This window comes from Pteropus medius, unplaced genomic scaffold (assembly GCF_902729225.1).
Source record: "Pteropus medius unplaced genomic scaffold, Ma_sr-lr_union100, whole genome shotgun sequence".
Lineage (NCBI taxonomy): Eukaryota > Metazoa > Chordata > Mammalia > Chiroptera > Pteropodidae > Pteropus > Pteropus medius.
The window spans coordinates 20835375-20859071 of NW_024344378.1; the positions used below are offsets into that span (position 1 = coordinate 20835375).

Consider the following 23697-nt stretch of genomic DNA (forward strand, 5'->3'; position numbering starts at 1 on the left):
GATCTCAGGACAGCCACGGTCTACTGGAGAAGACAAATAGGTCATTGCGCTGCATTACGATGATCGTTATGATTCTGTAAACTCTGGGGTAGCCGGGGTAAGGGTGAGGTGGGCGGCGGGGCGGACAGGGAGCCTTTGGAAAGGCCCTGTCATCATCTTGCGAAGATCAGGAAAGGCATCTCAGAGCTAGTGAAGTCCAAGGTGAGATATATGATGTCAGAAAAAGAGGCTCTGGCCAGGTGGAAAGCAATGGGGGAGCAAGAGTTAGGTTGAGGAGACCGCAAGGGCAGAGGTCTGGAGGCTGGAAGAGTGAGGCCTGCGAGGAACTGCAAGACATTCAGTATGATGGGAGGGAGGGAGGTGGTGGGAGCTAAGTGAGGTGCCAAAAGCAGAGGCCCATGGGGTAGGGAGAGACCAGATCACGAAGGACCTTTGAACCGTATTACAGAGTTTGGACTTCATCCCAAGAAGAACGACGAACCCTTGAAGGGTTCTACTGAGGGGAGTGGCAAAATCAGATGTAGAACGATCACTTTGACTGAAGCCTGAAGAGCTGGCTGGAGCAGAGGCAAGACTGAGTCATTGAGGAGACTGCTGAAAGCCAGGTGAGAAGGTGGCTTGAACCTGGGCAGGGCAACACAGATGAAGAAACGCCAGGCAACTCACGAGTTACTGAGTCCACCTTGGTTTTCCAGAGAGCTTCCCATTAGCCCCCTACAGCTTTCCTGTCCTCTTCAAGACTTCCAGTCTTCTCATTCACACGCCTCTTGCCTGCCACGTTGAAGATGTTAAGCACTAAAGGAGATGTCGGTTTTCAACCAAATCTTAAAGACTCTCCTGAGTAAAATTCACTCAACCTGGACATGATTTTATAGACAGACTATTATATGAAAAATACAGGGGCTGGCCATGACCATATGAAAATTTCTCACAACGTATTGAGGAAGGATGTGAAATCAAAAGAAGGAAGGTCCTCTGACTTTGAATTCAGCATTTTCCTGGCTGGGAGTCTTCTTATTTTATATATAGGATTTATTTCAAAGAGGAAATCTCCATACAGAATGTCAGCCTAGATAGATAGTGTTTCCTAAAGGGATAGAATAGTTAAGGGCATGGGTTTTGGACTCTGAGAGACCTGGATTTTAATCTTAGCTCTGCTCTTTATTTGCTGTGTGACCTTGAACAAATAACTTACCTTCTCTGAGTCATAGTTACTTATGTCAGGAAAAAAATAAAGATAATGTCTATCTCAGTTGGAGTTTGTGGGGAGTAAAGGTGCTACTTTTGTAAATCAGTAACCAGGGGAACATGGCTCCTGCCTCAGACCCTCTCAGAGGATAATGGCTCATCAGGCTGGCCAGTTGTAAGCCAATGAGTCCGACAGGACATCAAGGAATTTAGGATTGCAAGGGGGAGTTTGGATGTAAGAGAGTTTCATGAAGGGCTGAACCAAGCCTACACTTACCTCACTTTTTTTTTTAAATTTCATATACTGGAAGGTTTTTTATTAGTTCCTTATTCTTCCTGACACTTTCCCTTCTGAATCAAAGATTTCACGACACATCAATTCTCCTCCTCACATGATTAGATAGGAGAATTTCTAATTTTCGGACAGGATGATACCTAATGACTTTTAGACCTGGTTCTATTTCCCAAAGAGGTTTTAAGGGTTTCTGCTCTGGTAAACTGTAACCACCATGTCTTTGCATTTTGGTATGCCCTGCACTGAGAACACCGCCTGGCATATATAAACTCATCATACACATTTGCCGAGTGAATGATCTCAAGGATTATTTTCATATATTTTCCCCTTCTCTCCTCTTTCACTATTTTTCTTTTATCTAATATAAATAGTTTTAAGCATCTATTTTTTCAAAAGTATAAAACATGGTAAGCAGAATTCTAAGGTGACTCCCCATGACCCTTGCCTTATATAACTCCTTCCCTTGCATATGGACAGATCCTGGGACTATGATGAAATATCCCTCCCATGACTGTGTTGCAAATTTATCAAGGCCCCGAATCAGTCAATTTTGAGATAATCAAAAGGAAGGTTATCCTGGGTGGGATGAAGCCCTTGAGAAGGAGAGAGTTTCTCTGGCAGCCTCAGAGGAAGCAAGCAGACAGCTAAGCTAGGTTGTGAACTGCCTATGAAGGAGAGGAGCCCCTAAGAACTGAGAATGTTCTCAGCCAACAGCTAGCAAGGAAATGGAGACTGTAGCCATACACCATAAGGAAAGGAATTGTGCCGATAATCGGAACAAGCTTGGGCCAATGCCTGAGTGTGGCCTTGTGAGACTAGAGCAGAGGCTCCAGCTAAACCATGTCCAGACTTCTGACCACTAAAAACTGCAAGATAATATATTCATGCTCTTTGAAGCATGAATATCTTGTGCTGATATGTTACGTAGTAATAGAAAACTAATATATAAACTATCTCAAAATTTTTTTGTAAAGTAGGTAGGATATAAATACATAAAAACAAATAACCAGTTGTGATCATTGTACTAAGTTGTAGAGATGTCATACTCAACCTCAAGTAAGTGTATGTAAAACAAAGCACAGGAAAAAAAAAACAAAAAAATATATAATTCTTTTTAAATAAGAGGGCTGGCATAGTCAACTTTACCCAGAAGGTGACAACGACAACATTTTTGCTCTCTAAAGAGCACATTTCCGACAGCAGGAACTTTAGCCTTTGGAGAACTGTAGTATCTTGTCTCAAATAATTCCCATAATTTGCACCAAATTTCATGTTACAGGGTTGTGGACACACCACTGGCACAAATACTAAAACAAGAGAAAATGTAAAGCGTGCCCAGAGACTAGGGCTCTCCTTCCTTTCCCAAAGGCTCAAAATCAATAATCAATGTTCAACATCCCAACTTCTTCTATCCACCTTCAGGATACTTGGAAGGAAAAGAAGAAGTAGGAGCCCTCTTAAATAGACAAACATAGTTTCTCATGGTTTGAAATTTTATTCTAAAACAGTAAGATCCCAATACAACTGTGTCATGTTTTCATTTATTAAGAGATCTAGGATATGAATTCAGAGCAGTTCATGTATTGATTCATTCATCTGACAAATAGTTGAATACTGTTGCCAAATCAGACAGTGTGTTAAGAGCTGGGGAGACAGTGGTAAACTGGAGAGACAGGATTCCTACCTTTTTGGAGGTGGAAGGATTTGGAAGGAGAGACAGGGAATACAACAAGTTAATCAACAAATACATAAAAAGAATTAGTATCTGAGAAGTGGTGCTGAGAAGGGAAATGCTGGGAGATCTATTTGAGACAGGATGGTTAGGGAAGATTTCTCTGAAGAGGTGATATTCAGGCTGAGATGTAAAGTATAAGAAAAAAGGACTTACAAAGAGAAAAAAAAAATTCCAGGCAGAAAGAATAGCAAGTCCAAGCAAGGACACTGTGACAGGAAAGAGCTTAGCTGGTTCCAGCAGCTGCATATCTTGGGTATAAGGGTGTGTGTGTGTGTGTGTGTGTGTGTGTGTGTGTGTGTGTGTGTGTGTGTGTTAGCTTCCTGATCTATAACCTAACATGTTTGAAGCCTAACCCAGCATGGGTTCAAGAAAGAGGATAACATCTACATCCAAACCACATTGAGTCTAGTCATAAGTGAGCCAATGAGATTCACTTTTTCCATGGCCACAGAAAACACCCCTAAGCCGATCAGTCATCTCAAAAACAAGGACTGAGAAAGTGGGACAGCATGGCTTGGGACAAATCTGCCATCAGAACGGGAGAAGTCAAAGTTCAGGTGTCTGGAGCATCATTTTCACATATGTGGTGCTATGATTTGTCTGGTACGCACACCCTGCACTGACACTCCATCATGCCCACCTCCGTGCCTGGAATATTACTTCATTTCTACTTTAACACTAACTCCATTCTGACTAATAAACCATGAGTAAACATTCCCCCTGGGCAAATGCCTAAACAAACATCAATTCTCTCCCTCCTCCCAAAAGTTAGATCTATTTATAAAGGCTTTTTCCCTCTCAGTTTCTCTTATTCCTCCACCCTCACCACTTAATGTTCTTCCTCATGCCCTGTCCCCTCATGGGTCTTTCCTTCTCCTACCTCTATTCTCTTTGCTTCGCTACCCCCGCCCCCCTGCACCCTAACCCTCACATGATCAAAGCCCTGCCTGCTACAAGTGGGATGGAGCATCACCTAGAAGCAGGAAACCTGGATACATTACAGAATAGATGGCCAGCAGCCGAGGAGAAGCCCTTAGGGGTGGTGCTTGTTTCTGCTGACACACTGCTTCCTATTGCACAGTCCCAGGGAGGAGGCAAATCAAATCATCACTTGAATCCGTGTCTGTCCTCCAAGAGGAGGAAGAAAAGACCTCCTTGACTTCCTTTTAAACTGTCCCATGTGAGGTTTTTGGAATGAAGAGTCCATCCTGGGCATTAGATCAAAGGAGTCGAGTGAATTTCTTTAAATCCTTTCCAGAATCAGATGAACTATAAATAAACAAAGAAAGAAAAGGATCACAATTTAATTTTATTTATTTTTGTGTCTCCAAGTATTTTACACACACTATAGTTTATAGTAGACTTTTATTTCACTAATAAAACAATTTTAAAGTGAGGGTGCTATGGACTGCATATTTGTACTCCCCCCGAATTCATATGTTGAAGCACTAATATGGTGGTATTTGGAGATGGAGACTTTGGGAGGTGTTGAGTTCACAGGGTGTGTGGGAGGAGCCCCCATGATGGGATTAGTATCCTTACAAGAAGAGGAAGAGAGCTAGACATTTTTCTCTGCCATGCGAGGCTGCAGCAAGAAGAAGGCCTTCTACCAGCCAGGCAACTGGTCCTCACTAGAACTTGACCACGTTGGCATCCTGATCTCAGATGTCCCAGTTTCCAGAACTGTGAAAAATAAGTGTTTGTGGTTTAAGCTATCCAGTCTATGATAATTCGTTATAGCAGCTGCAGCAGATGAAGATGGAGAGAAAAATATAAGGTCCACTAACTTTCTCTTTTGGGCTTTCTAATTCTCTATTAAGGACAATTAGAAAAATACAATTGCTATCTATAATCAACATAAATTCATAAATATTTTAATGCCAAAAATTAGGAAAGATATACTCTCAGCATAAAAAAGTCTTTTAAGTTACTTTTCTCATTTTGCTGGAATAGTAAATATTTAATTTCAGACTGGCTTTTGTGAACCAGTAATTTAAAGATGAGACCTTTAATGATGTAAATAAATAAAAATGTATTAGAGGGGTTTCAGACACAGCTGGATCCAGGTGCCCCAGTTATGTGGTCTGGAATCTTTTTCCATTTATGGATTTCCTTGTCTTTGGTAGTGACATCAGTTTCACACATGCTCTCCCCGTGTGGGGACTAGATGACCAATGGCAGCTTCTAGCTTGTATTCTACCAACAAACTATTGATACTTGGGCTTGACTCAGTAGCACATATTGGGTTATGTGTCTGTCTCTAAAACTATCATAGTGACTCTCTGGTTGGTCATTCTGGGGTTATATGTCCACTCCTGGAAGGCAGAAGGTGGGTACGGAAGACTGATAGTAGAAGAGAGTTGCTTATCATTTAAAAAACAAAACAAAACAAGACACTGTTACTAACTAAAGAAGAGTGAATGGTTATGGACAAAAACAACAACAGGGTATTACAATTTTATTAAATTCAAGCACCATTTTAATTTTACCGTGACTCTTCACTCAAGTGAATTCATTCAACAAACATTTATTAGGCCCACCTATGTGCCAGGTACTTCGATAGGCAGTAGGGTTACAAAGATAAATTCACTTGTCCCTGAGAGGTAGATAGCTTTTTATAACAGTGTGTAAAGCAATTGAAATCAGCCCCGTCATAGGCCAAAGAATCATAATCCATGTTATCATTCAGTTTACTTGGTTAATGAAGACCCGACTTAGTATAGTAGGAAGCTAGATGACTCATTTCTGTGAAGCACTATACACTAATTTTAAATAGATTATTATCTCATGAGGTTGGAGGTAGGAGGATAATGAACTTGTCCACAGTTCAACAAGAGACAGCAGCGTGGCCCAGCTGCTTAAGTAGGCAATGCCTTCCCAGACTGTGCCAGAGAAGTACAGCATCACATCAAAATAACACAGGCACACCAGGCCACAAGGAGTTAGGTTTTCTCTGGAGTGTGCTATATATATATAGCTCCTGGCATTTTCAGGAAGGACATTGAAAGTTCAATACCACTAAGCCTTATGGATGTACCAGGATAAAATATTGCCAAGAGAAGAGAAACATGGCCAATCCAGAGCAAAGTTTTAAAACTAGCTGAGTGGGAAGCCCACAATGCACGATGAGAAGACTTTGAAATTGGTGGGTGGTGGTTTGAATCCTAGCTCTGTCATTTATGAACTCTGTTATCTTGAGCAAAAGAGATATTTCCCAAAATATAGGTAAAGAATCACAAGGAGTACTCAAGATGTTCTTCAGGACAATTCCGGTGGTGCAAGAGCCAATTCTGGGTGATGCTCCAACCGGGCAATAATAGATCACTTAGTGAAAAAGTTATCAATTTCTTTAGATACTTCTGAATTTGTCAAGGATTCTATTTGATCCTAACTTTCTAACACTGGCTAATTTTACTTTTTAATTTTTTTTTTTTTTTTTTTAACAAATGAGAATAGGCCTCTGGCTCACAACTAGAATTTGATACTGTTTTGTTTCCATTGTATTTATTTTAAAGATTACCTCCTATGAATTGCAATCTATATTGATTTTGCATTTATGGGAATGGTGCAAAATTTTCCTTAAGAGAAAGTAAGTCAATTTAAATAAATTTTTTTTTTAAAAAAATAAAGAAACGTAGTATGCCATTTAGTCAAGAATTATTATGTATTATGATGGCATTCTGAGAGTACAAGATTACGGCAAAAAGCGGTATAAGAATGATGAAAGTGTAGGAAGTGTGAGAAGCACCAGGCAGATTGTTGACTTCATGAAGCCTCGGCTCCTCATTTATAAGGTAAGGAAAACAATAACTACCTTGTTGAGTTGTTGTCATGATACGCACTAAGAAAAAAACAACTAATATGTTTTGGAGAAGGAAAAGATGAGCTTGATTATCTTGCTTCATTAATGTAGATAATTTGAAAAAGAAAACAAAGATCATTTATTTTATTTTTTTAAAAAAAACTTGATTTTATTCAAATGGGGGGAACTCTGATCCTGATTCTTCAAGTAATAAATATTTTTCCAGTGAATAAAAGAAAAAGAAAAGATAATATATGGCAGGTCTTTAATATAAGGCCAGTTCTCGGTGAACATTTGTTATAAAATTGCCTTCAGTATTTCAGCTTCTCCTTTCTTTCCTTCCCCTATCTCCTTCCAGATCCCAAATACCTTCCTCTTTCTTATCTCCTCATAGAAATAAGGAAGAGATCTTATAGTATCACTTTGATTTATCTTGAGAAATACACAATAGAGTAAATGGTTTCGCAAATATTATCTCAACTAGGCATTTGCATTTTAAGGTGGATTTGTTTGTTTGCCTGTTTGATTTTTATTTCAAATTTTGAAAGAATTTCGTGTTCCTCATTAAACCAATTTAAAATTTCTGCAAGTTGGTAGGAAGAGCAGGAGCCCCTGAGAAATCAATGTATAGGTTGATATAGTTGAAACTATATCAATATGTAAGAGCAGCCCTGAAGATAAACAAGCTACAGTTTTGTTGTTGTTGTTGTTTTTAATTTTAGAATTTGGAAGCTTCCTTATAGGATCCTTTGTCTTCTAGGATAAGCCAAACTGGAATTGGCTTTACTCTTGCCAACCGGTGTCTATTCACAAATGGAACCAAATGGCCTCTTTTCTTCTTCTAGCACAAGTCAGATGCCCGCCTTTTGAAATCATCTTGGACCTCCCCCCCCCCACTCCTTCTCCTAGAGAATATGAGATTTTCCCCATCCTTTCTTTCTCCATCCAACCTGAGTCTTCTTCTTTCTGTCCCAGTGCATTCTGGAACCATTTTTGATGAACAGTTAAGAGTATTTCCAAGTGATGTCTCTTTCTTCTCTGACATCTTAGAATGAAAGATGTTATGCCTTCTATATTCTACCACCAAGTTGTTGGACCACATCTTTAATAATAAAAATAAGCATATGTTATTTTATCTACACTCCTCCCTTTTCTAGAGCTGGACCCCTGCCTAGTCCAGGATTAATAACTAGTTGACTTTCACCATGAGCAAAGCCAGCTTAGATTAGTTTCAGCAGCTTGCATCAACTTGCCATTGCTAACAGCTTGTGGCTAGTATGTGATACATTCCAGAGGGAACCTAGAGGAAGTTGACTTTGATTTGGGGCCGAGCCATGGCAAATTGTTAGTTAGTCATACAGTCTATCTTAGCAGTAATGGACATTTCAGATGCAGTAAGTCTTGACAGGTTGGATTTAGGTTCAGACATAAGATCAAAAGATGACACACCCAAATAGTTTTGATCAATGAGATTAATCAAAATACACAGCAGTTGAATCATTCTGTGTTTTGGTTTATTGAGGATTACCAAAAAAAATCCACCTTTTTCATTTTAATATTACACAAATAGATATTATCATTATCAATAAAAAGCAGTTCTATGCACATTTATCTCTTTTGATACTTTTCATTCCACTCCCTTCAATTGAGAATATTTTATAATATATCAATACATTGACTTAAAAGGAAATTCAAACTCCTTACCATGGCCCACCAGGCCCAGAATGATTTTTGCCCCTGACTGTTTTCCAATTTCATGTCATAATACTTACTCTCTTACTCATACTGGCTTCTTTCCAGTTTCTGAAACGTACCAAATTGTTTTCCACTTCATGGCTTTACATCTTTAGTTTCTCCTACCTGAAAGGCACTTCCTCAGCTCTTTACATGGTTGATTCTTTCTCATCTCTTAGGTCTCAAGTAAATGTTACATTCCTAGAGACTTCCCTGACCACAACTATATTCAAAGAAGGTTCCCAACCCTTACTTTGTTCCTTAGCAGAACAGATCCTCAGCTAAACCACAGAGCACAGAAAATGTTTTGAGTGATTACCTTCTCAGTTCTCTCAAGGATTGTGTATAACATGTATCATTCTCCTTGCATAGGAGAGAAGTTAATTTATTACATACAATGGATGCCTAGGGCATTAGGGTTTAATTCTCTACCATCTAATCTATCATATCATCTGGTTTATTTCCTTCACAGTACTCACCACACACTGTAATTATCTGATTGATCATTTGTTTATTTGTTGTCTGTCATTCCACCCTAGAATGTGAGCTCCATGAGGGAAGGGAACTTGTTGTCTTGGTGAGACTGAATACCAAACACCTAGCACAACACCGGTTGCATTGCAAATGTACACTAAAGCTCTCTTGATGAGAGATAGAATATTATTTTGTCTTAGATAATTTAGAATCTTTTCAATGCCCTAGGGCAGTTGTTCTTAAACTTTAGCATACTCGTTAAAGAACCCACCTCCAGAGATTCAGATTCGATAACCAGATCATTCTAAATCTGACTCAAAGTTCAGGTTGGGCTGGGTATACGTTAAGACATCCAAAGTTGTTCTCTTTTTAAAACAAAGTGTTTGATTTTTATTTCATCTTGATTTCATATGGCATATAGACTTTTTGCCCCAAATATTAGAAAAGTACATCCTTATAACACAAACAAAATTGTGGTTAGCTGAATAGTAACAATACCTTCAAAAATAAAGGCAATAGATTTACAATGTTAATTACTTATTATTGAGAGAAGAAAAGTCATTGTTTTACAGGCAAATGAAGCATTTGCTAATAGTTTTGTCGACACAAGAACATTAATATTTTCTTAGAAAGTTTTCTGCCTACAGTGTGCACGTGCATCAAAAAGCAAAGTAGGAAAATAGGACAATGGTTCCTCAAAAATGAAACAGAATTACCATGTGATCCAGGCATTCCACTTCTGGGTATACACAAAAGAACTGAAAGCAAGGATTTAAACTGATATTTGTACACTCAGTTCATAGCAGCCAAAAGGTGGAAGTGAATGTTGGGTGGGAAACATCCATTAACAGATGAATGGATAAACCAAATGTGGTATATACATATAATGGAACATTTTGCTTTTAAAAGAAAGGACATTCTGACACATGCTATGAAATGGATTAACCTTGAGGACATTATGCTAATTGAAATAAGTCAGCCATAAAAAGACAAATACTGTGTGATACCACTTATATCAGGTACCTGACGGTAAGCGGAATGGTGATTGTCAGAGAGGAATGAGGAATTATTCTTTAATGAACGTGTCTCAACTTGGAAAGATGAAAAACTTCTGGAGATGGCTGGTGGTGATGGTTGCGCAACAGTGTGAACATACTTAATGCCACAGGATCATACGCTTAAAATGGTTAAAATGACAAATTTAATATTATGTATGTTTTATCACAATTTTAAAAAAAAAGCAAAGAAGAAAAGATAGTCTGATGAAATTTTTGACATCAAAGTTTATTTGTTATGCGTACACAGTGATAGAGTTGTGCATTTTTCAGAATCTTCGAGGTAGATCCTAGAAAAGCAACACACCAAGCAGTGTGACTCTGTGGCCATTAATACACAAGGGAACCCCGTGAGGATTCAGAACGAGTTAAAAAAGCATTCTCCTAGCCCTTCCCAGTTCTTGCATTCTGTTATTCCTTTCTTTTAAAATGTCAACGATGTCCTGACACTTTCCTCAGAAAAAAATGGGACAGACAAAAACGAACGCCAAGTGTTGTGAGCCGTGATAAAGGAAGCAGCTTCGGGGTAGCATACAGGACAGGACCACACACAGGAATTGAATTGGCCTTCTCTATAAACGGAATTTTGACTTTTTCCTGGGTTGCAGAGGGGTGTGGAGGTGAGGGAGCAGCAAGGGAAGACTGGAACTCGGCTCTTAGCCGGAGCTGCACGCAGGACTGAAGGCTCCGCGAGCTGCGAACGCCGGGGTCAGCGCGGCCCAGGTGCCTCAGTTTCCCCGGGTAGAGGTCCTCAGAGCTCCGCCCCCTCTGACGTCGCGGGGCTGGCGGGGCCGGACCGGCCACCAGGGGGCGCGAGCACGGGACGGACGCCGGGAGGTGGATTCGGGGACCGAGTGTGGCGCCCCCGGCCGCGCGAGGCGGAAGCCTGGGCGGGAGGCGGGAGGCGGGGCGGCCACGCTGACTCACACCGGATTGACCCGCCCGCCGCTTCCAGGGGCGGAGGTGACAGCGGCCCGGGACAGGCGGCCGCAACTCCCGCCGCGCCGAGGGACCGCCGGCCGGCGGAGAGCAGGTCAGGAGCCGGGCGGGGCCGGCGGGGAGCCTGGGTCGCTCGCTGCCTGGGGGCCGCGGGCGGAGGGGACCCGCGCCCCAGGGACGCGCCGCTCAGCGGGGCCTGCGCCGCCCCTTGTCCGCGGTGGCCGCTGCCCCGGCCAGGAGCCCCCGAAGGGCGGTGAGGCGCCGGGCCCTCCGCGTGGTCCTCCCGTCCACCGTCGGGTCGGGTCCTGTGAGGTCCCGGAGAGCTGGAGGGGCCGGGTGCTCCGCAGTCAGAGGGATGCGGACGTGGGGCTTTTCAAATGGTGTCAAGCAAGCCCGGGGCGCTGCTCACTCCACCGCCCCGCCACCCCGGCAATGAGGCGGATTTTGAGAGCTGGAAAAGAATTCAGCGTTAGGCTCGTCTGCTTATTTCACAGATGCAGACATTCTTCTGGCATGCTCAGAGTCACATCCAGTCGGCTTAGGAGTTAATGATTCTGTGTCAGGAAAGCTGGAGGGATGATCTCCAAAGCAAGAATAAGATCTGTTTAGCTAGAGATGCTAGTTTGGTTATGGTGGAGTTTTGCAGTTACCCATGGATACTTGCATTCCTGCCACAGGTACTGATGTCCACCAGGCATCAATTTCTCAAAGCGCTTAACCTTGAATAGGTTGACGTTGCTATGCTGTCAGTTGAATAAAGGAATATTGGGGTTGTCAACAGGCCAAAGCTGCTGCATATTAGGTGCTGTGGAGAATACCTGGGGTATAGAGCAACTTTTAAAATGCAAGAAAAACTCGTACTACTCCTTTAAAAGCGGCCTTATCCTTAATGAAGGCCACTCACAGCCTTATTCTGTAATATTAGTAATTTGCCTTTAGGCCTGTTTTACAGTAATTCTTTTACAGTAACAAGAGCATCATTTATTGAAACACTTTCTTTTCATAGTGATGCCGTGATATATGGCACACCATTGGTAGCGCTAATATTTATGATTTGAGCATAGTTTAGCTCCAACTGTTTGCATAACTGGGTTATGGGAGACAGTAGGACTGATTAATCCATAGTTGTATTTTGCAATACTGAAGTACCTGCCAGCATACAGGCGTGGTTTCTAAGAGTTAGCTGCATTTATTACTCTTGCAACATGAATAGACTATAGGTGACTAGCAAGTTAGCGTCCCTTAGTACACATTTTCTTTGAATTATTCAATTAAAGGATCTCTAAGGTCCCCTTCCATCTCTAAAATTCCCTGATTTTACATGTTAATTTGAAACATATGTCACTCATTAATGACAAAAAGTTTTACGAAAACAAATTTTAAAAAAAATTCTTCATGATGCTTAGCGAATCTTAAAATTTATTATTATTCTTAACCCTCCCAGTTACTTTATCACTGTTGGGCTAACATAAGTGAAAAGTGGTTTTTCAAGTTACAGATCCTTCAAAGTTAAATTCACTCCAATTCAGAGGCCGGAATGGAGTGCTTTGTGTGTGATAGAAAATAGCTAAAATCTAACCTGGGGATGAGGCCTGTGTGGTGCACAGGTATCTTTTGCAATAAGATAGAACATTCTGCCTCAGAAACTGATAAGATGTCTTTTTTGCAGGGCTCATATTGTGTGTGTTTTCGGCTGAGATATAATAATAATCTTCATAGACATTCTGTCCAAATATGTGTGAGTTATTTATTTTGTCTTGCAGCCTCAAAGCAGACCCTTTCCGTCCTCTTGTTTCTTCTTTATGGCTCTTCTCTTCTGAGGGCCCCTCTTACCTACAGAGATTCTTGTCACATTCTTCTTTCATCCACGTTGTAATTCATAGCCGCCTTCCAGCACTGATTGAACTTTACTTTTTCTCCTTTCAAAGAAAATGATGTTATAATTCTTGAGTCACCATTTAAGATCTAAAAACTAAGGATAGTTATTCATTTTTAGAACATAGGTCAAGTGAACAGTGTTTAGATTTTTAATCTTCTTGTGCTTGGAGGCTACAATCTAGAAAGCCTCCAGGGCCAGTAAAAAGTCATTTATATCTGCTTCAGAAGGAAACGCTTTTTTGCAGGATGCATAGTGACTCTCCAAATCCATTATTATTTCAACCCTCTCAGTCACTTTATCAGTGGGCTAAATGAGAGAAGAGTAATTTTTCAAATTACAGATACTTTAGTGTTTCTTAAATTTATGTGGAGACATTTTTTTAAATGACAAACACAATTAAAATAGAATTTCAATGGAGGCTTACATACCTATTGCCAGATATAAAGCTCGAGTTATTTTCTAGGTTTGTTTTTCTGCTGTTTCTGAAGTCAGTTAATGTATTACTTTATTACAGCATTATTACAAGATTATCTGCTCTGAAATTCTCAAGTGTGTTTTGTCTTCAGCTAAAGCGACCTTAAAATTCATTAAAAAAAAAACTTGCAACAAATTTCACATCAACTCAATTAATATTAAATAGTTTCTTATTATAGCCAGCTCAGAAAACATATAGATAGACTAATTTTCAAGACCGGATAACAGTCTCTTATTGGTCAGGAGTTAATTATGAGATATGAGTTTCTCACCTGGAGCAGAAAGTTAAAGTTGCAGCTATGAAATCAGATCATAGAACAGCTCTGTAATGAAAGAGCCATTAAACAAACCAAAGTGTTAACTTTTGGTTGAGTGCTTTATCCTTGATGCTATAAAAGTCAGCCATAGAAGGTAAAATAGACATAGAGTAACTAAGGTATATTATTTCATTTTTAGATTTGTAGAGTTTTCTAACATGAAGGATGTGATCACCAAGAACTGAGGCAACATAGTAGAGCAAATAGGGCATTGTGCTAGGAGTCTGAAGTTTGAAGGCATGGGTTTTGGTCCTGACTTATTCATTCATTCACCAAATATCCATTGAACATCTGTATGTGCCAGCTACTGTTCTAGGTGCTAGGAATACAGTTGTTACCGAAACAGACAAAGTCCTGCCCTCATGCAGTGGACATTCTAGTCGAGTGGAGGCAGACAGCAAATAAATATGTGAACAGATAGACAGGCACATGATCATAAGTGCTATGGAGAACTTTGAAGAGGTGTAACTGGGAAAAGGTAAGCGCGTGAGGGAGTGGTGATTACTTTTTATATACAGAGGTCAGAGAAGGCCTCTCTGCTAAGGGTACTTTTCATCTACGACTTGAAAGGAATGAGGGAGCAAGAGCAGAGGAATAAGCAAGTTTCAAGCCCTGATGCAGGCGTATGTTTGGCATGTGTAAGGAATGGCGAGGTCATGGTGACCAGGCTGTGCTCGTCAAGTGAACGAGGGGAAAGTGGCAGTAGATGAGAGATGGTGGGTGTGGGAAGGGGTACATAATTGTGTAGGCCATTGTAAGGTCTTTGGCCTTAACTCTGAGTGAGGGGGAAGCCATTAGAGGGTTTTGAACAAAGGAGCCGATGATGACATGTTTTAACAGAATCACTCCAGCTGTCGGGTGACAATAGACAGAAGGGAGACAAGGGACTTCCCTTTTAAACTTGCTGTGTGACCCCAAATCATACTCCGGAATTTTAAGATTCTAAGTAGTGTGGAATATTTCCATGAGAGGCTAAAGGATTGCATGCGAAGAGGTTCTAAAAGCAGATATAACTTCTACATGACCTGAAAACTTGATGCCCGACATGCCTTTAGCTAAATCACTCCAAATTAAGAGGTAATCAGGTCTTTTCAGTCAGGTTGTCAGGTCATGAGAACAAAAACACTGTTTCATGAATATTCTTTGCTGATCCCTTTAGTACTCTGCTGATCCCTGATTTTTCCCTTCCTGCTTGAAAAAGGATGAAAAGCTGTTACTCATCAACAGAGCTGGCAACCAAAGTAGCTTTTGTTATTAGGAGAGTTGGAAACTTCGGGGAAGGAAACAATTCTAATTTTATATTTATCATGGGTCTTTTCAATTCTTTTTCAACCTGCAAGAAGTCTAAAAGATTTCTTTTTTTAATTCCTTTACTCCCTTTCCATTCACTTTATGCTTCACAGGTACTCATTCTAACGCATTTACTGTGTTTCTTTTTGGATAGGATCTTGCAAAGTGGGGATGTTTGTTTTATATGTGTGTACATACTTTATAATGCTATATTTCATTTTGCTTTTTTTTCTAGGTACTCTTTTTAAGATCCGTCCATGTTTCTATAGATACATCCAATTCTTTTGAGTGCTGCATTATACACCATGCTGTGTGGGCACCATAATTTTACTAATCTGCTCTCTGTGTGATAGATACTTAGGTTGTCTGTACTCCCTAACACCACAAATATTGCTGCAGTGAGCTTCCTTATAAAGCTGCATAATATATCTGTGGGGTATATTCTTAGAAGGCGATTGCTGCATTACAGGCTTGCATGCACAGAGTTTGTGTAAATAATGCTGGATTCCTCTCCATCTGCACCAGTCTCTCTCTCACCAGAAGTGTTCAAGGGTTCCTGTGTCTCTGTGTCCCACCAACGCTCAGCTTTATCCAGCTCTTCATTTTTTTCTACTTTCATAGGTGCAAAGCGATATCTTATTCTTTTAATTTGTATTTCTTTGATAATTAACGATTTTAAGCATCTGTTTTACATGTACCTTCTTTTATAAATTGCTTATTTGTATCTTTGCCCATTTTCTATTGGAGTTGCTATCTGTTTCGTTGCTATTGACTTGTGGAAGTAATTTTGTAATAAGACATTCACTCGTTGTCACATTTCGACTGCAAATATCTCCTCATTTGGTCAACTATTAATTTTGCCTTTGTTTTCCTTTTGATCAAGAGAAACTTCTTAATTTGATGTAATCAAATAAATGAATTCTTTGACTTATGTTTGATGTTTAAGGAGTTTTAAGATGGCCTTTTCAAATCCCTGGGTCACAGCTATATCTTTAATCTACAGCCCGCTTTACATGTGGTAGATACGGATCCAGCCCTATTATTCAATTAATGAGCCATTTTTTCCAATAACATTTACAAAAACGTCCATGCTTTCCTCCTCTGAATTGTGGTACCCTCTTTCTCATATGGTTTCCATGGATACATTGGTCTGTCTCTAAGGCTCTGTTCTGTTCCATTAGTCTGTCAGTACTTGCTCCATTTTTTATTGCCCTGTTTTTATTATATTGATTTTGTAATATGACTGGCACAGCAAGTGCCCTGTCTCTGTTCTTCATTTTTAAGGTTACTTATCTACTCCTGGACCATTATTTTTTCTATAGAAAATGAGTTTATTACGTTTATCAAAATTATATTTCTGAGGAATTTTAGTTGGGATCACATTGAATTTATAAATTATTTGGGAGAGGCTTGACGTCTTTTTTTGATATTAACTCATTTCCTCCAAGAGCATGTAATGTGTCTCTCCACTTATTCAACTCAGTATTTTTAAAGAATTCTTTGCTTTATTTGGAAAGAATTTAAAACTAACAGAAGGGTTCTAAAATTAGAACAAAGAGCTTCTGTATATCCTTCACCTAGATCCACCAAATGTTACTATTTTGCCATGTTTGCTTTATTACTCCTTCTCTACATTTCTATGCATATTTTTTCCCCGACCCATTTTAGTTAGTTGCAGCCATTGTGCCCCTTTATCCTGAAATTCTCCATCAGCTTCTTTTAATTTAATTTTATTTATTTATTTTTTAATTTATTTTTTTTTATGGTGACATTGGTTAACAAAATCCGGTCAGTTTCAGCTGTACACTTTAACATCATCAGCTTCTTTTTAAGTCTTTTATTAGAACTTAAAAGTTTTCTCCATAAAGGTCTAGGAAGGCATTCTTGGTTAAATTAATTCCTAAGTATTTCAGAGTTTTGTTGCTATTGTAAATCATATCTCTTTTTATTATTTTGTAGTTGGTTATTGGTAGTGATTATTATAAGCTGATCTTGTATCTGACAGCCTTGTTTCACTATCTTATTCAAGTAGTCTGTTGATTTTTGGTTTTGCCCATAGTTAATCACGTCTTTTGAAAATAGTGATAATTTTGTTGCTTCTTTCTCATCCTTATACTTATTTCTTTGTCTTTCCTTACAGCATTGGCCAGAACTTTCAAAACAGCTGCTATACTAGTGGGCATCTTATTCTCAGTTTTAAAAGGAATGAGTCTAAAGTTTCCTCATTTCATATAATGTTTGCTTTAGGTTTTAGATGCACCTTTGTTGAGTTAAGGTAGTCTCCTCTATTCCCAATTTACTGAACATTTTCATGATATGTGAGTGTTAAGTCTCATCAAATACCTTTTCAGGGTTTGTCTACAAACAAATAAGGTGTTCTTAGGAGGCTGCATGCCCACATCATAAGCCTATACTAAGGTTAAGTTGCAAGCAAAAGAAGATTAATAAGAGTCTTCAATATTTATGAACCCTAAATATATAAATTTATGGTAAACATCTCATGATTCCAATATAAGTTTATTTCACCATTAGGTGAACTTTTTCCTCTTGCTGCTAAGAGTCAGAATTTAAATAGCTGGTGTGAAGAATGAAAACCATATTCAGCATCATAACTGTAGTTGTCAGCATGACTATAAATATAAGATATGTAAGATTATAGTTTCCTTACTCTGTGGGTCAGTTTCTACTCCAGGTATAAATCTTATCTAAGTATATCTCACAAAATATAGTTCAGCGGGTAGTTAATTCTTCAGCATCCATAACTGTTAGGGTGCTGGTTCTCATGGCCATCTCTCAAGCATCTCTGTATGGTTGGGTTTTTTTCAAACTAGCTATTTTTTCCTAATTATAAAAATTACACCTTTTTATTGTAGAAAATTTGCAAAATATAGAGAAGCAATTCTTTAATCCTGCCTTTTAGCACCAACTCCTGTTAAAATTGTTGGTTATTTTTTTCTCTCTGACCCTTTTTTGGCAAGGAGCGGGGCATGTTTGTGGAGAAGGAGCCAACACTTAAAATTGAGCTGTATAATTTGTATCACCTCTCCTTTTTCAGGGTTAGGCCATCAACTCATGTTTGTCTTGCTTCCAGTGATCCTCTAGGGGGGGAAAAAAACCAATAAGAAAGATTTGATTAGCTTATAGACATTGGGTAATAACTTGCTGATTATTTAGTAATTCCCAACAGGCTATGCCTGAGGGAGCTACTGCGCATGACAGCCTGGCCTCATTGTCACACTGTGGAGCAGTCATAGTCCAAATGCCAACAGACCAAAGACTAGCTTGGGGGAGGAGAAGTCTGTTTGATTCAGTTCAGTTAGTGTCTTTCTTCTTTAGACCACAGTTGCTTTCATCTTTCAGGAAATAAAGAGTGTGCAGAAAATAGTGGATATTTCTTTTCTTTTGACTTTGAAATAAACCCAACACAATTGTCTTGTTTCCCTAATCACCTTTTGCTAGTGTGATGAGTGGTGAGGGAGTGGTAATAAATAGAGGAAGTGGCAGAATCTATAAATTAACATTTCCTTCAGCTGGTAGATTCAATATACGACTGCCCTCCCCTCCTCACCCCTTCACTTTGCTGTTTTTTCCTTTTGCTGTAACACCTGTCATTTTCTAAAAGCATTGTCTGTCTTTCCTATCCCTCAAGGAGAAAGTTCTTCAAGGGCAGGAATCTTTGTTTTGTTCCCTGACAGATCCCAAGCACCTTGAGCTGTGCACATAGTGTGTCCTCAACAACTGGATCCATAAAACGATACATGAAGAGGCAGCACTGTGATACAGAGAAGGAAAATCTAAGGGAGGGGTGAGGAAACAAAATTCTCTTAGCCTCCTTGACAAACATGGGTTCAATAAGCTAGTAGAATCGTCATTTCCTCCTCTTTGACCTTGTAAGCATAACTGTCAACTCAGCCACAGAACTAATTTCTGTACATCTGTTTTAGCCCCTCCTGTGGAGCCTATGGTTTCTGAAAGTGGTGTGTGAGTGTCTGTGTTGCTGACAAGCACATGGTGGGACTCGGGCCTGGGAGCAAATAATCAGTGCTGACATTCTAGCCATGGCTTCTGGGCCCGGCACACGCTCTGCATTGTTCTCATGAGGTGATTCACTTAGGATAAATGATCTGCCCTATCAGCAGAAAAAGTTGCAATGGATGTGCCGAGTTGCGCTGAACTCCCCAGCCTCACACCCCATGTCCTCCCCCTTTCTAGCTTATTCTTTCCTCCCATTCCCAGCACTGCAGAAACCTTTTGGCTTTTCCGTCATTTCTGGATCTGTTTTAGGTTTGTCATGATGAACAGTCATGCTGTGTGTACCCTGTCACTTTATTATATAGCAAGGCCTCAATTATATTAATAGCACTATACACGGTGCTAAAAAACTAAAGTTGTCACAGATACACCGTAATGTTGTTCTAGAGGCCAATGCCACGCACCCAGTCTATCCCGTATAGACCATTATCGGACTGCTTTCATTCTTACTCTAGTGCTAGACACTGTTCCCACCACTTCTGCCAACAAATCCTAAACTCTGCTGCCCTCCCATCAAGTCTGATCTGAATCTACCATATACACTAATTTACTTCTCTGTCTCCACTTTCTACGGGTCTCTTTTTCTTTCCTACAACAATAATGATAACAATAAGTGTATTGTTAATTATAATTATGAATATTTATTTTTCCATTTTATAGGGTTTCATTCAAGAATGAATAAAGAATAGTAAGACAAATATCCATGTTTCCGACGCTCAATTTAAGACCTATAAAGCTGAGTTGGTTTCTATATTCGATCTTCCTGTGTATTTTTGTAGACCCTCTGGTCTAATGACTTTTATTTACATATAACAATAATACCATGATTGTCATCTAAAAAAAGGAACAGCACTTCCTTAATGTAATCTAGAATCTAGTCAATGTTCAAAATTTATGTCTCAGATTTTTTAAACTATTGATTTGTTTGAATCAGGATCCAAGAAATATGCACATGTTGCATTTAGTTTTTTTTCTTTTTTTAGTTAATGTGTTTCTTAAGTGGCTTTTAGTTGGTAAGTTCCTCTTTCTTTTTAATTTTAATTTTTTTATTACAGTTTACTTGTTGAAGTAACTGACCTTTTTTCCTGTAGTTTCCCACATTCTAGAATTTTTTAAATGGCTTTTGACATAACTTTATTGACCTATGGTGAGTTAAGTCACCCTTTCATCTGTCAGTCACTATAGGAGGTTCCAAATTATTCAGCTTCCATAAATAGAAAGTATGTACTGACCCACATAGCTTGGCCCAGAGGTCATTTCTGAGGAGTCTTCCAAAATGTCCCAGGTGTAGGGAATGACATTATCAACAGACCATCTCTATTTCAGAACATTTTGCCTCCAAAGGAATTTTATAACTCCTATTTGGCAAGGCATTTTCATGTTCCCTAGGGTTAGGAGAGAGTTGAGAAGCAAGTGAGTAGTCTGGTTTTCTTCTTTTAGACAGTGTTTGTTGCTTTAAGGATTTCTGGGGCTCAGTGCCAGAACCTCCTTGGGATATTATTGTCTTACAGTTTAGATCTGCTTATCAGGAAGCAGAATCCCTGGAGGGTCAGGTAAGAGGAGAACGAGTTTACATTAAAACTAGACTTTCGTTACTGCCTCTTGGGGTCTTGTATTCTTGAGCAGCTATTATTGGACTGTAGAGCATAATACTAATACATATGTTTTTCAAACCCACAGTTTTCATGGCCTGTTCTTTTTGCTGCCACTGTCTAGATGCTGTTCAGTCAATGTAATATCTGAACCACTATAGACATGAAGAGAGCCAATTTTTTTATTTTTCTTTTTTTAGTCTTGCTGCCTTGACCTGCTAGTCAACTGTGATAGTTCTGCAGGATAGTGAGTGAATATTAAGTAAGAAAAAAAAAGAAAATTGTTGAAATTTGAAGCTATGTTTAGATTTGCTTATTTAGTGATTTGAAGATTGTAAGAATAAAGTATCTCAATGACAATATTTTCATCTAGTTTTAAAGCCACATAAATGGTTAATAAACCAAGACTAAAAATCTAACACAGAATGAGACATTTAATAAATCGATTACAACCCTACTTATACTTTTATTATGAGGCTAATTGGTTATTTTAAGTAAAGATTTGCTTTACTTAAAAACATTGATAACAATAAAGTAATGAAAATCTTCATGTTGAATTTTACCAGTATGTTCATTCTTACATTCTGTTAAGTGAGAGTCAGATCTCGGTCAATATTCTGGTGTCTCCAAATGCTTAAAAATTAAAATATAATTATTACCAATAAAAGTGTTAACCAGAGAGGATTTGCTGGTTTATTGATTATTCTTCCTTGCAGTGATCAGTTAACAATAAAAATAAGCACGTCATATTCACACCCAAATCACAGATAGTAACAACAGACACATGAGATAATGTATTTGAAAAGCAATTTGTAAATATAATTGTACTGTACTGTATTGTAAAGCTGTGCCTTACAGAGAACTGCCATTATTTTGGTGAGGCTAGAGCTTAGGGTGTATGGTAGGTGCTCGGAGTATGAGGCTGAACTTATTATGGGCAGGGACCACATCATGATGAACTTTGTATGATATGCAAAGGAGTTTTAGATACTTCCCTACAAGTGATGAGTAGGAAGCCCTGTGGAACTTTAGGCAGTAGAGAATTATGAGATTTTTGTATTTAAAAAGAAAATCCTAGTTTCAGCATGGAAAATAGAACAGAGGACGATAAGACTGGTAGGTAATCATTTCAGAAGGTATTGTAGTAGTCCCAAAGACAAGATAATGAGAACCTAAAATAGGACAACAGCAATCTCAAATTTGTAAACTTCAAGCCCCCAAAAACAATTTTTAAAAGATCAGTGCATTTGAAGGATATAACAGTAGTGTCCATGGTTTTCCTAGAAGTATAGGGTAATATTTTAGAAGAGTAAATCAGTTAATTTCATATCCCTCTTCTATCCCTGGAAGGCATTTGGCAAAGGTTTTCTTGGACCCGTATGAGGGATCTCATTCGTAAACTGCTGCCAAATTCTTGTGGGTCTGTTGTGAATACACAGCTCATTTAAAGCTTAGAGTAGGGGGAAATGTCAGTTGCTTTATCCTCATGTCCAGTAACCATAGAGTCACATTACTCCCCCTTTCCCTGAAGAGGATAGTCACAGTTTTGAGGAATTAGCCCTGCCTAGAAGTTGCTGCCTCATCTGTATTATTTATGTTACAGTCAGTCTGGGCTATGATAACAGTTTTCCTCCTTCTCCTCCTCCTCTTCCTTCATTAACATCGGACGGGTCTCATATCTGACATTTACTGAGTGCTTATCATTAAATGCTTCACTTAGATTATCAAATTTAATTCTCACAACTGTCTGTGAAGTAAATTGTTATGTTTTCTTCAGTTTACAGATGAGGAAACTAAGGTTCAGAGGGGTTTACATAACTTGCCAGCAGTCACATAGCTTGACAAGAGGCAGAGCCAGAAACTGACCCTAATTCTCTCTGACTTTAGAGTCTGAGCTCTTAACTGTTATGAATATAGTTATTACTTAATATAATTTAGTAGCAAATATGATTTCTCTTTTTAAATTAGCTCTTTGATATAGCCCCGCCCAGTTACAATCCATGTAATCAAACACTATTACCTATCCCCCATTCCCAGCTCATAGCAGATATGAAACACAAGTGTATAACATTTGTAAAACATGAAGTGCAGGAAATCTTCATGGGGAGGGGTAGAATAGGGAAGATATTTAAATTTCTAGCTTTTTTCAGTGCAGAAGACTCATGTATGCCTTTACTATTTTGCTTGAAATAGAGCATTTTCTGAAATAGGAGAGACACTCATTTTTTAAAATTGAGATATAGTTCATATAGCATAAAATTCGCCCCTTTAAAATGTATTATTGAGTGGGGTTTTTAAAGTATATCACAAAGTCGTGCAACCATCACCACCTCCAATTCTAGAACATTTGTATTGCTCTAAAAAGAAACCCATGCTCTCCATTTCTCCCTCCTGAGACACTATTTTCAAACTCACTGTGACCAAGACACAACCCAAATCTATGAAAAAGATTTTTAGAATATCCACAATCCCTCTATCTTTAATGCAGATGATAACAACAACAACACTGGTGTATAGTTTACTATGTGTGAGGGACGATTCTAAGTGCTTTATATATATTTATTTAAATTTCACTATGATCCTATGAGGTTCTGTTATTAAACTTATTTGACAGATGGGGAAATTAAGGCCCAGAGAAGTTAAATAACTTGCCTCATATCATCTAACTTTAATAAAAGATGGAGCTAGAATATAAATCCGGGCAGTCTGGCTTTGTAGTCTGTGCTTTTAATTATTACATATGTTTTAAGCTGATCATATTTATATTTGAAAATGATATGAAGACCTTGAAAAGATTATGCCAAGTGAAAGAAGCCAATCACAATAGACTGCATATTATATGATTTCATTTATATGGCATGTCCAGAAAAGACAAATTTGTAGAAGCGGAA

At 38.9% G+C, this 23697-nt stretch overlaps 1 protein-coding gene across 1 annotated transcript in view; it reads left to right on the forward strand.

Annotated features, from left to right (window-relative positions):
* The first annotated feature begins 11176 nt into the window (after nucleotides 1-11176).
* DNMBP (dynamin binding protein) overlaps nucleotides 11177-23697 on the forward strand; it is a 91773-nt gene continuing 79252 nt past the window's right edge. The window contains exon 1 of the mRNA XM_039871526.1: nucleotides 11177-11316. The gene's annotated coding sequence lies outside the window, so the exon portion shown is untranslated. The remainder of the gene's footprint in view (nucleotides 11317-23697) is intronic.